We start from the raw sequence: 13,915 nt of genomic DNA on the forward strand, positions 1-13,915 counted from the left end.
TTATGCTTTTTTTAGGAGAAGCATTATGTTGTTTTTTTCATGATGCCTGAGGCAGACTGCTGCTTTCTTGACATTATGTAAATCTTTTCTTAGTAGATATTAGGTTGTTGTAACTATATAATGACCCAGGGTATGGCAGTGTTTAATGAAGGACTTGCGTATTGGTCCTCCTTTCTTGGAAACAACAGTCAACCCAGAGCAGGATGACTGTTGTCCTCCTGAAACTGTGGCTCCACCTGGCCTCTTCAGCTTGAGCTTAAGAAAGTTCACATGATGTAGCTAAACAGCAGGGTTTAAGCACAAAGTACCCATGATATGGTGGACCTGGCACTGGACAGCAAGGGCAGCAGCTCGGCGGTCTCCAGGCAGTGGGGCAGCAAAGTCTCCAGGTGGCGAGGGCAGTGATTCGTGCTCTGGGCAGGATTGTGGTCTGGGCCACACTGAAACTGCAACCCCTCAACCTGTTACCAGCCAGGTTGTGAGTGTGCCTGGGCCGGGCTACAGCCTTTAGCAGAGGTTGGGGAAGAAGTGGCTGGAAGATGCTTCCAGGCTAGCCGTGCCACCCAGGCCTTGGCGACTTACAGCAGTACAATGGTAGGTCCTCCCGTAGAAGCTCATCTCGTCACAAGTGTGTGTCTCACGAGAAGCTATCATATTATTTTAAATCCCCTTTCCTTCCCTTAGCTTAGTTATTTTGAAATTTCATCTATGTAGTTTTACATGTGAATAGTCCATAGTTATCTGTTCACCAGTTGAACAGGTGGGTTTTTTTCCAGTTTGTTGTTGTTGTTGTTGTTAGTTGCTGTCAAGTGACCCTGTGAACAACAGATATGAAATATGTTCTGTCCTGTGCCATCCTTATAATCTCTGACAGACTCAAGCCCATTGCTGCAATCATTGTGTCAGTTCATCTCTTTGAGGGTCTTACTCTTTTTCAACAGCCATTCACCTTTCCAAGCATGATGTCACACTTCAAGGAACAGTCTCTCCTAGCAACATCCCCAAAGTATGTGAGTTGCAGCTTTATCCCTTGGCCTCCAAGGAGCACTCTGGCTGCACCCTCTCCAAGACACGTCTGTTTGTTCTTTTGGCAATCCATGGGTTATTCATCACTCTTCTCCAGCACCACAACTCAAAGACATTGATTCTTCTATCATGCTTACTCTTTGTCCAGCTCTCAGAGGCATAGCAAGTGATGGAAAAGACTTGGAATCAAGCCACCTTAGTTCTCAAACTGACATCATTGCTCCTTGATAATTTAGAGAGGTCCTTGATTGCAGACTTTCCCAATATAGCATGTTCCCTGTTCTGGCTCCTAGTGCCAAGGAAGGTGACTGTGGTTCCAAGTAGGACGAAATCATTGACATTTCAGCCTTTCCTCTATCTTCTATGATTCCGCCTGTGAGGCTAGTGGTAGGAATGTTTATTTTCTTGATGTTGAGATGCAATCCATAATGAAGACTGTACTCTTTGATCTTCTGCAGCAAGCACATAAGTGCTCCTCACTTTCAGCGAGCAAGGTTGTCATCTATAGGTTATTTATGAGTGTTCTTCCGATCTTGATGCCACATTCTTCTTCAGAGTCCAGTTTCTCAAATAATCTGCTCAGCACACAGATCGAATAGGTATGAAGATAGGTAGATAGGTATGTAGATAGATGACATACACCTTTCTTAGTTTTAAACCATGTAGAACTCTACACCTTGCTCTCAGCTGTTTTAAGTCCACCACAAATAAAACTGCTATCAATATCTGTGACCCCATCTTTGGACATAATTGCTTTCCTTTCTCCAAGGTAAATACCTAGAATATAAATGCTGGGTCATGGAAGTGTGGGCTTGGGTTTTCTAGAAATTGCTAGGTTGTTTTCCAGTTGGGCTGTCATTTCATGTTCCCCTTGCAGTATCTGGTAGTTCTGGTGCCTCCAATGTCCTCAGTGGCATCACCTGCTACGGTTAATAATTATAAATGTAATCATTTCAGGGATGTGTATTGATACCATCATTTTAACTTGCATTTCTTCACTAACTAGTATTGGTCACCCATATATCCTCATTAGTGAGATGTCTTTTGGGAGTATTTTGCTCTTTTAGTGAATAGATTCTTTTCTTTATTACTATTACTGCATTTTAAGGGTCTTTATATGTCCTCTGTACAAGTCCTTTGTCTGATAGGTAATTTCCAAATATTTACCCTGAGTCAGTGGCTTTTCTTTAATTTTATAAAAGGTGTCTTTGAGGGGAGTGGAATGTTGCCAGCCACAGGTCGAAACCTGTATCATCAAGCTAGTGGGTGCTCGGGTGGGACATGGTGGGCCCTGACCACAAGCCACTGGTGGTTGCGATTGCTGACTGGAGCCTGGAGGCCGTGGCCACTCTGTTTGGCAGCTGGAGCTGGGGTCTTCTCAGCAGCAGCAACCATGATGACACAGGGGCACCTCTCATCTGGAAACTGACTAGAGAGCAATGTTTTGGAGACAGTTGATGTATTTGAGGTGTCAAAAGAGAATGGAAAATACATGACAGGGCAGCTTTTCGATCATAGTGTTTTTGGCTACTGAGTGTTATCCTGTTTCCCTGGCAGGCCAGACTGTATGACCTGGATGTGGCTTCTACTGCTCTAGAAAAAGTAGAAAACCCTGCTGGTCATGGTTCAAGGACAATAAAGGCAAAACCCACACTTACTGTCTGGTGCTATGGGATGCTGAGACTGACCACACGTATCTCAGAGATCTCAGACAGAAGTTGTAACATTCCTGGCTAGCCATGACAATAGCCGGGCCCTCTATGCTATCCCAGGCCTGGACTAGGGCACCCACTATGTCAGGACTATGTACAGCCTTTCCTATACCTCCAATGAGCAGGTTCCCATCTCATACAATTTCTTTGAAAGGCTTCTTCTGTACAGTCAGACAAAAGGGACACACCTTCTGCTTCGAGAGACCAGTGGCTCTCACTTTGATGTATGGATCCCACCCTTCTCCCTGGAAAGCAATAAAGATGAGAAGATATCTCCCTCAGGCCTTCACTGGTGGACCAGCCAGGAGTGTCCAGGCCTCACTCAGCTCCTCTGAAGAGTGCTCATCCCAGTCATTGTAGGACTCTTAGCTCTACCCATTGTGGGCCACTGTCAATATCCTGATCATTTATGCCATTTTAGGGAGGTAACTGTTGTCCATAAAAGATTCATATAGGACTCCCCCATGGCTGGCCTCTCTGTAAGCCCCACATACACTGAGTTCCAGTAAATCTTTCCACTAGGAAGTTTTCATTAGTAGCTACAGGCCTAAAGAAGCTTTCTGGCCTGTCACACCTTATCTGAATGTAAGGTTTTGTCAGTATACCAGTGCACACATGGTGGGGGAGTGTCTTTCAAAGAGCAGAAGTTCTTCATTTTGAAATATAATTCAACAGGGTTTGTTTTTTTTTAACAGAATATGTTTTTGGTATTGCATCTAGAAATCTTTGGCATGTAACCTAAGATCATAAAAACACTATGCTTTGTTTTCTTCTAGAAGTTTAATAGTTTAAGTTTTAACTACTAGGTATATGAGTTAATTTTGCATTATTTCAAATTCATACTTGGCATATTATTAGGTTGTAATGTCCACTACAGCTCATAGCAAGCCTATAAACAACCGATCTGAGCTTTACTCTATCTTCCCTTCCATCTGTGACATATGCAAGCCCATTGTTGCAGAGAGTGTCAACCCATCTATCTACTTGAGGGTCTTCCTCTCTTTCTGACCCTCCACCTTTCCAAGTAAGATACCTTTTTTTCCAAGGAGTAACCCCTCCTGACAACATGCACAAAGTATGCGAGAAGAAGTTTCACCATCCTTGCTCCTAAGGAGCACCCTGATTGCACTCCCTCCAAGTCAGACTTGTTTATTCTTTTGGCAGTCTATGGGATATTCAGTACTCTTCACCACAGTTCAAAAGCATCAGTTCTTCTTCAGTCTTCTTTATTCATTGTTCAACTTTCAGATGCATAGGAAGCAATTGAAAATATCATGACTTTTATTTGGGGTAACCTTAGCCTTTAAACTGACTTTGTTGCTCTTTAGCACTTTGGACAGGTCCTTGACAGCAGACTTGCCAATGCAACATATCTTTGATTTCTTGATTGCCACTACCATGGTGTAGATTGTGGATCCAAGAAAAATGAAATAATTAACAACTTAATCTTTTGAAATTTGTTTTATTTTTTTATCAGTTTTAGTGAAAGTTTACAAAGACTTTGGATTTCCATCCATTCATTGTTGCACTTTTCTCCCTGCCTAACCTACTCCCTCACTCACTCTTCTCTTTGAAAAGTAAAAGAAAAATGCTTTCACTGTTATACAATCCCTCCTCCCAAGACCACTCCGTTATGCCGGCTTCATTTTGAAAAGTAAAAGAAAAATCCTTTCATTGACAACTTGAATTTTTTGAAGGGTGACAGCTTCTAATAGTCTGTATATAATTGTGTTATTTCCCCAACATCTTTTGCTGAAAACACACTCTTTTCTCTGCTGAGATGCCTTTGAATCTTTGGCCATATTATTTGACCTGATGTATATATACATGAGTCTCTGGTTTCTGTTCTCCTCCATTGGGTTTTGTTTGTTTGTTTGTTTCTTGATGCCACTGCTTTCTTTGATGTAATTTTATAACAAGTCTTGAGAGCAAGCTGTGTAAGATCCCAACTAATCCAGATCCCACTGACTTTCAGAATTAGTTTGTCAATTCCTACAGAAGAGCCTGCTTGGTTTTGACTGAGGTGGCTTAGGATCTGTGTGTATAAAAGTGACATCATAATACTGAGGATACTGATATAGGAGCAAAACGTATCTCTCCATTTACATAGATCCTCTCTGATTTCTCAGCAGTCGGTTGTAGTCTTTAGTGCACAGTTCTTGCATCTCTTTTGTCAGATTTGGCTTGATGATGCAGGCTCCTTACCTGCCCGCCATCTCACCATCTGTCTGCACTGTGCTCCTCCTGCCTGGCACCGCCCGGGATTCTTTTGCTGCCACACCTGAATGGTTTCATCCTGATGCACTATAGTGTGTGGACTTTGAAGACCCTGGTCTCAGCATTGGGCTTATTACAGCTGTACCATTTTTTTATCCTTGCGTGCGCACCCAGAGAGCTGCCCATGCTGTTACCAGGACTCACCCAGCTGTTTCTCCCTTAACCTGTCACCTCCTTTCTTTTTTTATTTTCTTTTAGTTTATGTACAAAATTCAAATACATTGTTTTCAAGAACACATTCTTTGAATTTCCCTCACTTTGTTAAACCATCTTTGCCCCCTTATTTTCTGTTCTTTCTTTGTTGATTGCTATCCTAAAACTTTAGTTCTTATAGGAAATATCTTGATAAATCTTGACTTGGCTCCCATTTTTGGGTGATTCAGGATTTATCTTGGCTGAGTTAACATTTTCCATAGCAGTGATCACCTCTGCATTTCAGCAGATAAAAATTCAGGCATCTGCATTCCAGGGACGATGAAATGCTCGTCAGCAGCTGCTCACTCTGGCTCTTGCTCTGCTTCCTGGCCCTGCCCACAGAGCGCTGCTCCCTGCAGGCCTTCCAGCTGTCTAGCCTGCTGCTACCCTGCCAGTTTGTTCCCTCCAACCCTGCTTTGCACCTGCTCTCCCAGTCAGGAGCCTCTCTGCTGTCCATTCCTGAAAGGATGGAGCTCTCTCACCACCTGCCAGCCCCTGAGATAGTTTGTCCTCTTACTGTCTTCACACCCAAGTGTTGCTCCTGCTTCCACAAGCAGCTCCATGGACACCTGCTGCTTGGGTAACAATTGCGCCTCCTGTAACTTTCGGCTAAAATGTTTCCATTTCGATCCAGCTCAGAATCTAGAAGGAAGAGAGAAGGCACACTACCTTAGGAACTAGATGGGCCCAGGCCAGGGGCTAGTCACACACGCTCAGTGTTGATGTGAGACAGAGGCAGACCACTGTGGCTGTAAGTGGTAGGCACACCCATGTGCACAAAAGGAAGGCATGTCGTTTACAAACCAGATGCACTTTACAGGTATGTGCAGCAGCACTCAGACACAAAAACTCTACCAAAAAAGGGCAAAGGACTTGAACACACATTCTTCCAACAAGGCATGCATGGCCTGTAGGTAAAGGCAGTCCCGGGTTACCAACAAGATCTGTTACCAGGTGTCCTTCAGGATGCCTGGGTGAGCTTGAACAAGTGCATATGGTTCCTGGTTAGCCTTGCCTTAGCACTTCTCACTTGAGGACCTCTGGTGGTACAGTCCAGAGGGAGGTGTGCTGCTAACCCTAAGGTCCCACCTTGGGTGATTCAGATGCACCAGCGACCCCACAGGAGGAAGAGAAGCAATCTCCACCCTTGCCATTTACAGCCTCCAAAGCCCTCCTGGGGGATCAGCTGTGAGTCATCTCTAACACAACAAGAAGTTGAGTGCAGTTATCGCAAGAGAGGTATTCTGGTGGTAATGTGGCTAGAGTGCTCTGCTGCCTATGGAAAGGTCAGCAGTTCAACTCTAACAGTCAGTCTGGGGAAGGATGAGAGTGTCTACATGAGTTCAATGAGGATTAATTTTATAAAACACAGTGTATGGGAATGATCATATGAAACACAATGTGAATGAAGGAATGCATGAAACACAATGTACATGAATGGAACATGTATACAAAGTCTGTATGCAAACCAATATAAAATTTTTTAAAAAGTTTTTTATAAGGTAACAACCCAATTGAAAAATGATCACAGGATATGAACAAACACTTCACCAAAGAAGGCAGTCAGATGGCAAACAAACACATGAAGAAATGTTCAAAATCCCTTGCTCTAAGAGAGATGCAAATCAAAACAAGTATGAGATATCATCTCACCCAAGTAACAATAGCAAAATTTAACAGAGCAGCAAACAGCAAATGCTAGCGAGGTTGTGGAGAAACTGGAACCCTTATTCACTGGTGGTGGGAGTATAAAATGGTGCAACCATTATGGAAGGCAGTATGGCACTTTCTCAAAAAGTTGGAAATAGAAATACCATTTGACCCAGCAATTCCACTACTGGGAATATACCCCCAAAGAAACCATAACCGCCACCCAAGCAGATATATGCACACTCATGTTTATCGTGGCTTTGTTCACAATAGCAAAGAGTTGTAAACAACATAAGTGCTTATCACCAAATGAATGGATAAAGAAGCGGTGGTATATTCACACAATGGAATACTACACTGCATTGAAAAACAAGGAACTTACGATATATTATACAAAATGGATGGCCCTGGAGGACATTACACTGAATGAAATATCTCAGTCACAAAAGGACAAATACTGCAGAGTGCCACTATTGTAAAACTGGACTGACATCGGGGTTGGGAGAGACGGAGGAAGATGGGTTCAATAATGTATACTGTATTGAAACAGATGAGGGAGAAAACTGTTTTTAAAAGAGATATAGGATTAGGTATTATTGTCATGACAGGAGTCCAGAACGAATGCTGCATAGTGGAGTGGACCTGGGGGCAGGGACTGTATAACAATGAAAGAATTTTTCTTTTACTTTTCAATGAGAAGAGTGAACTGGTGGCAGGGGGTGGGGGGAGGAGCAGGGAGAAAAGTGAAACAATGAATGAATGGAAATCCAAAGTCTCTGTAAACTTTCATTAAAATAAATAATAAAATTTAAGGTTTTTTTTATAAGATATAAATGGAAAAAATATTTACACCTTTGGAAAACACCATGCACCAGCTCTGCTCTGCTGTGCCATGTCAAGTCACCCACCATCTGCATCAACTCCATGTTGGTCAGCTTTGGGGTTAGTACAACAAAAGGCTGAAACACTTCAATACTTAAGACCTACACATGTGGCAAGTGAAAGGCTTGTGATGAGGACCCTGTTACAGGTGAGGGTGGGCTCAAGCGCCTAACTCGCATTCAAGGACATGTCACCTTTGTCTCGGGAGCCAACACTGGTCATCGTGGAATGCGAATGAAGACCCCAGTGAGTTGCTGCTGCTCACCTGCTGGCACAGCTGTTATAAAGAATGTGAAAAATAGATTTGGGCAAGGATATGGAGAAACTGAAACTTTGTGCATTGCTGGTAGGATGGAAAATGATGCAACCACTGTGAGGGGAAAAGTAAGAGTTTGGCAGCTGTCCAAAAAAGCTCAACATAAAATTACCATGTGACCCAGAAACTCCAATCCTGGGATTGACCCAAAAGACTTGAAAGCAGGGACTCAAACAGGTAAGTACCTTCTCACCAGTGTTCACAGCAGCCAAAGAACAACTTAGATGTCCATCTGCAATAATGGGCAAATGAAATGAATAGGAAATCTCTAGAATAGGCAGATCTCCCTGGAGCAAAGATCAGTTACTGTGGATTGGCAGCAGGAGGAAGTTAATGGTTAATGTATGCTAGAAAGAAAAAGATGAAGGGGTACAGAGTAGTTGATCTGGGGGTCTGACTGAGAAATGGGTATTCGTGGTGCCTCCATAAGTGCAAGTGAAATGCACTTTAGGCTTTTCCAGAAGTAGGTCACCTGGCCTCTGTGTAGGTTCAGACTGCCAACCTCTCAACTAGGGATTGACACTTACCCACTGGCACCAGTTGTTGTTGTTATGTGCTGTCAATTCACCTGCAACTCATAGCGACCCTACGCACAACCGCCCTAAATCTGGCTCTATCCCTTCCCAATCTTATTGTCTCTGACACACCTACCACCATTAGCCCAGTTACTGAATCAATCCATCTCATCGAGGATCTTCCTCTCTTGCATTGTCCCTCCACCCTCCCAAGCATCACATCCCTCTCCAAGGACTGGTCCCTCCTTGCAGCATGTCCAAAGTATATCAGATGAAGCTTCAGAATCCTTGCCTCTAAGGAGCAGCCTGGTCTCACCCTCTGTAAGATGAATGTGTTTGTTCTCCTAGCAGTCCATGGTACATTCGACACTTGTCCAGCACTACAGCTAAAAGACATCAATTCTCCTTCTATCATCCCTAGTCACTGTCCACCTTTCTGAAGGGTATACGCCAGTGATGTGTACTATCTCCGTATCTTTTCAGTCTGTATGCAGAACAGATTATCTGGGAAGCCGGGCTCTATGAGGAGAAATGTGGCATCAGGAGCAGAGGAAGACTCATCAATAATATGTGTTATGCAGATAACACAACCCTGCTTACTGAAACTGAGGAGGACTTGAAGTACTTGCTGCAGAAGGTCAAGGACTGCAGCTGCAGCCATCAATATGGATTGAAACTCAGCATCAAGAAAACAAAGATTCTCACCACTGGGCCAATTGGCCGCATCATGATAGATGGTGAAGAGACTGAGATTGTTGACAGCTTCATTTTGCTAGGATCGACAATCAACACTCTTAGGTACCAGCAGCCAGGGGAAAGTCTGCTGTCAGAGACCTCTCCAAAGTGCTGAAGAGCAATGATGTCAGTCTGGAGACTAAGGTGCATCTGATTTGGGCCATAGTCTTTATAATCACTTGCACCATTTAGAGACGTCAATAAAAGTAACAATGGCAGCTGACCAGAGGCTGGAAGGTGTTCTCTGATGGTCATGCAATACCTCTTTTGGCTCATTGTCTTCACCTTTCATTCTCAGGATTCATCTGTTACCACCAGCCACTTAACAGAGAAAATATTTCAGAATACTGCTTTCAGATGTTGTTTAGAAAGTGAACAGCTCTCTGTAAATAATGTAACTGAATTAAAGGAAATCTTTTTAAAAAAATACCTCCTACTCAGCCTACCTTCCCTGCTCAGACAACTTCAAAACCCGAACTACGTGGACCATGGACCCCAGTGACTGCACCTGCATGTCTGGAGGAATCTGCATCTGTGGGGATAACTGTAAATGCACAACTTGTAACTGTAAAATGTGTCGGGAAAGCTGCTGTCCCTGCTGCCCCCAGGCAGTGTGCCCATGGCTGCATCTGCAAAGGGGGCTCAGACATGTGCAGCTGCTGCCCCTGAAAGGCACCCATCATGCGAGGGAATGTCTGTACAGTGCATGAGTTGAGAAGTTGGAATAATTATACAATAGATTGTGCTTTTTATATGTAAAGTGTTGGAGCAATAAAGGTTCCACTTGTGGTTGTTTGGTGGCTCTGAAAAAACAAAAAACCAAAAAACCTCCTAGAGTAGAACTCCCGGGTTGATAGCAACCCACTTCACTGCAATGAGAGGAGTGTTCCTCAGATGAAACACTTATCTGTCCCGAGAATTCTCCATGAGGACACGCAGGATCAACACAGAGCACCTTGCTTCCCAGGGCAGCATCCAGGGCATGGAATCAGGTCCAGTCAGCTGCTCTCAGTCTCCGTCTCTTTTCTGTAGCCCTCCTTCATGCCATTTTCCATAGTGCCATGCCTAGTGCATGACTTCTGGGACAGCTGAAAGGAATATTGTCAGTGGGAAGCTCCTTGGGCTGTATGGTCAGTACTGGACTTGAGCACCCACCTCAGCTGGCCAGGCACCCTGAGCCCTGGTTCTGTGTGTGGACTATGACACCAGTGTCTTAAGCCAATCACACCTGTCCTTTGTTTTCTGCCCACAGCTTTGTTCTTAGCCCACTACCCTCTGTTTCCATATGGCATGAAGGAACTTGGCACAGTACCCTTTAGCAGCAGTGGCACCATGATGAAAGTTACCATGGCAGACCCCAGAACCTGGCTCTCATTGGCCCCTGGTCACTCACTTTTGGCTAGCTACATCAGGTCTCCTATCCTGGTTCTAGCATATGTAAAGTGTCAGAATTTAGTTACTTTAAGTCCTTTTTAACCTCTGGCCACTTTATAATGCAATCACTTGAAACTATTTAACAAAGCTAATAAAAGTGACTTGCTAGCCAGATTAGGAGACAGACTATATGGTGTATTTTGCACAGGATTCTGTTCTGTATTCTGTGTATAGCAGGACACCAAATCCTTCCCCACCACCTGCAGCTTCCTTCCTGCCTTCTATCCACTCAGGGATGCATTGAGATCTAATTTTGTACCGTATTTATTCATGATTTACAGTGTTAAAGAAGTGATTCTTATTTCTGAGCATCTTTTTGGCATATTCTGCTTTCAACCAAGATCCATCTGATATCAATAATTATATCCCTTGGCCCCTTCTGAATCCAGCTTGAATTTCTGTCAGTTCTCTGTCAGTGTACTTTTCCAGCTATTTTTTAAAAAATATTTTTATTTTCATGAAAGTTTATGGAGACTTTGGATTTCCAGTCATTCATTGTTGCAGTTTCCTCCCTGCCCATCCCTCCCCCCTAGTTCGCTTTTCTCTTTGAAAAAAAAATTGTTTCATTGTTATACCATCTCTGCCCCCCACCCCCAGTCCACTCCCTATGCAGCTTTCATTCTGGACTCTTGTCATGACAATAATACCTAATCATATATTCCTCCTAAACAGTTCTCTCCCTCATCTGTTTCAATGCAGTATATATTATTTATCCCTTCTTAGCTTCCCCTCAACTCCGATGTCAGACCTGCTTTACAACAGTGGCACTATGCAGTATTTGTCCTTTGTGACTGAGATATTTCACTCAGCATAATGTCCTCCAGGGCCATCCATTTTGTAGAATATTTCATGAGTTCCTTGTTTTTCAGTGCAGCATAGTATTCCATTGTGCGAATATACCACAGCTTCTCTTGCCATTCATTTGTTGATGGGCACTTGGGTTGTTTCCAGCTCTTTGCTGTTGTGAACAAAGCCACAGTAAACATGGGTGTGCATATATCTGCTTGGGTGGCAGTTATGGTTTCTCTAGGGTATAGTCTCAGGAATAGAATTGCTGGGTCAAATGGTATCTCTATTTGTAACTTTTTGAGAAAGCGCCATACTGCCTTCCAGAGTGGTTGCACCATTTTACACTACCACCAGTGGTGAGTAAGGGTTCTAGTTTCTCCACAACCTCATCAGCATTTGTTGTTTGCTGCTCTTTTGAATTTTGCTATTCTTACTGGGGTGAGATGATATCTCATAGTTGCTTTGATTTGCATTTCTCTTAGAGCTAGGGATTTTGAACATTTTTTTTCTTCATGTATTTGTTCACCATCTGAATATCTTCTTTGGTGAAGTGTCTGTTCATATCCGGTGCCCACTTTTCAACTGGGTTGTTTTCCTTTATCTTTTTGTTGTATTATTTTTTAAATAATCTTCAGCAATATTTTACTTGCATGTGATACTTAGTCATATTATTCCATCATTTCCACATTATGTTGGATCTCCTTTTTTTTTTTTAAATGGGCACACATATGGACTAGTCATTTAGCCAGATAGCTGTCTTCCACTTTTCTTGGTGTACATGAGTGAACATGCCCAGAGCAGTGTCAATTTACTCCAACACCTCAGTTGGTGTTCTGTCAGTTCAGGGGGGCTTTTTTTTTAATGCCAGGGCCTTTAGCACAGTGTGGAATTCTTCCTTCAGTACTGTCATCTCTTGATCATATACTATTTCCTAAAATGATGCACTGTCAAGCAATTCTTTTGGGCACAATGACTCTGTATTTCTTTCTTCTTCTTTTGATGCGTTATTCATCACTTAGAATTTTTCCCCCCTCCACACACACAAAATGCCCATAGAATCCTTCAGTATGCAGCCTGAGGCTTGAATATTTTTCTTCAACTCTTTTAGCTTGAGAAGAAGGGGCTACGTACTGCAAAGAAGTAGTAAATGGTTTCTGACCAGGAAAGGTGTTCATCTGGGTTGTACCTTTTTGCTATACTTATTTCATTTGTATGCTGAGCAAATAATTTGAGAGGCTTAACTATATAAAGAAAAATATGGCCATCAGGATTTGAGAAAAACTCTTCAGTAATCTACATTATGCACATGACACAACCTTGCTTGCAAAAAGTGAAAAGAACTTGAAACACTGCAGAAGATCCAAGTATGCAGCCTTCAGTATAGATTACACCTCAACATCAAGAAGACAAAAATCCTTTTAATGCATATTTGTTCCTATTCCCAAGAAGAGTGATCCAATTGAATGACAATTATCGGACAGTATTGTTGATATCACATGCAAGCAAAATACTGTTAAATATTATTAAAAATGGCCGGACCAGTAAATAGAAAGGTAATTGCCAGAAGTTCAAGAGAGATTTAGAAGATGCTGTGGCACCAGGGATGTCATTGTTGATGTCAGATGGATCCTGACTGAAAGTAAAGAATACCAGAAGAATGTTTATTTGTGCTTTATTGATTATGCAAAGGCATTTGTGTGGGTCATGACAAGTTGTGGCTGACATTGAGAAGAATGGGAACCTCAGAGCAGTTGATTGTGCTCATGAGGAACCTCTACCTGGAGCAGGAGGCTGGTTTTTTTTGGTGTTTTTTTTAACGGAGCAGGGGAACATTGCATGGTTTGGAAATGGGAAGGGAGTGCATCAGGGATGTATTCTATCTCCATACCTGTTCAATCTATATGCTGAGCAAATTATCTGAGCAGCTTTACTCTATGAAGAGGAGTGTGGCACCAGGATTGGAGGGAGACTCATCAATAAGACAACCTTGTTTGCTGAAAGTGTAGAGGACTTGAAGCACTTGTTGCAGAAGATCAAGAAATGCAGCCTTCAGTATGGATTGTGTCTCAATATCAAGAAAACAAATATTCTTACCACTGGACCAATACAATAGGCAGTGCCATGATGAATGGAGAAGAGATTGAAACTGTCAACAGCTTCATCTTGCTTGGATCCACTATTAACACCCTTGGTATGAGCAGTCAGGAAATAAGGAGATGCACTGCATTGGGAAAATCTGCAGTGAGGGACCTTTCTTTTTTTTTTTTTTGGTTAACAAATAATCCTTTATTGAAATATTTTCATCTGTAGTTCCTTAGCTAGCTGGGCATTCCACAGCACCACTGTTGATGCCTTCTATGATGTCATGAGGGTGACGGCCATCA

At 42.8% G+C, this 13,915-nt stretch overlaps 1 protein-coding gene and 1 pseudogene across 1 annotated transcript in view; both read left to right on the forward strand.

Moving 5' to 3' along the window:
- The window catches only part of B3GNTL1 (UDP-GlcNAc:betaGal beta-1,3-N-acetylglucosaminyltransferase-like 1), a 136,892-nt gene that overhangs the window by 76,175 nt on the left and 46,802 nt on the right, over positions 1 to 13,915 (forward strand). The gene's annotated exons all lie outside the window — the stretch shown is intronic.
- LOC102845813 lies at positions 2,249 to 3,073 on the forward strand (annotated as a pseudogene).

This window comes from Elephantulus edwardii, unplaced genomic scaffold (genome assembly GCF_000299155.1).
Source record: "Elephantulus edwardii isolate Elephantulus edwardi_28Jun2011 unplaced genomic scaffold, EleEdw1.0 scaffold00048, whole genome shotgun sequence".
NCBI lineage: Eukaryota > Metazoa > Chordata > Mammalia > Macroscelidea > Macroscelididae > Elephantulus > Elephantulus edwardii.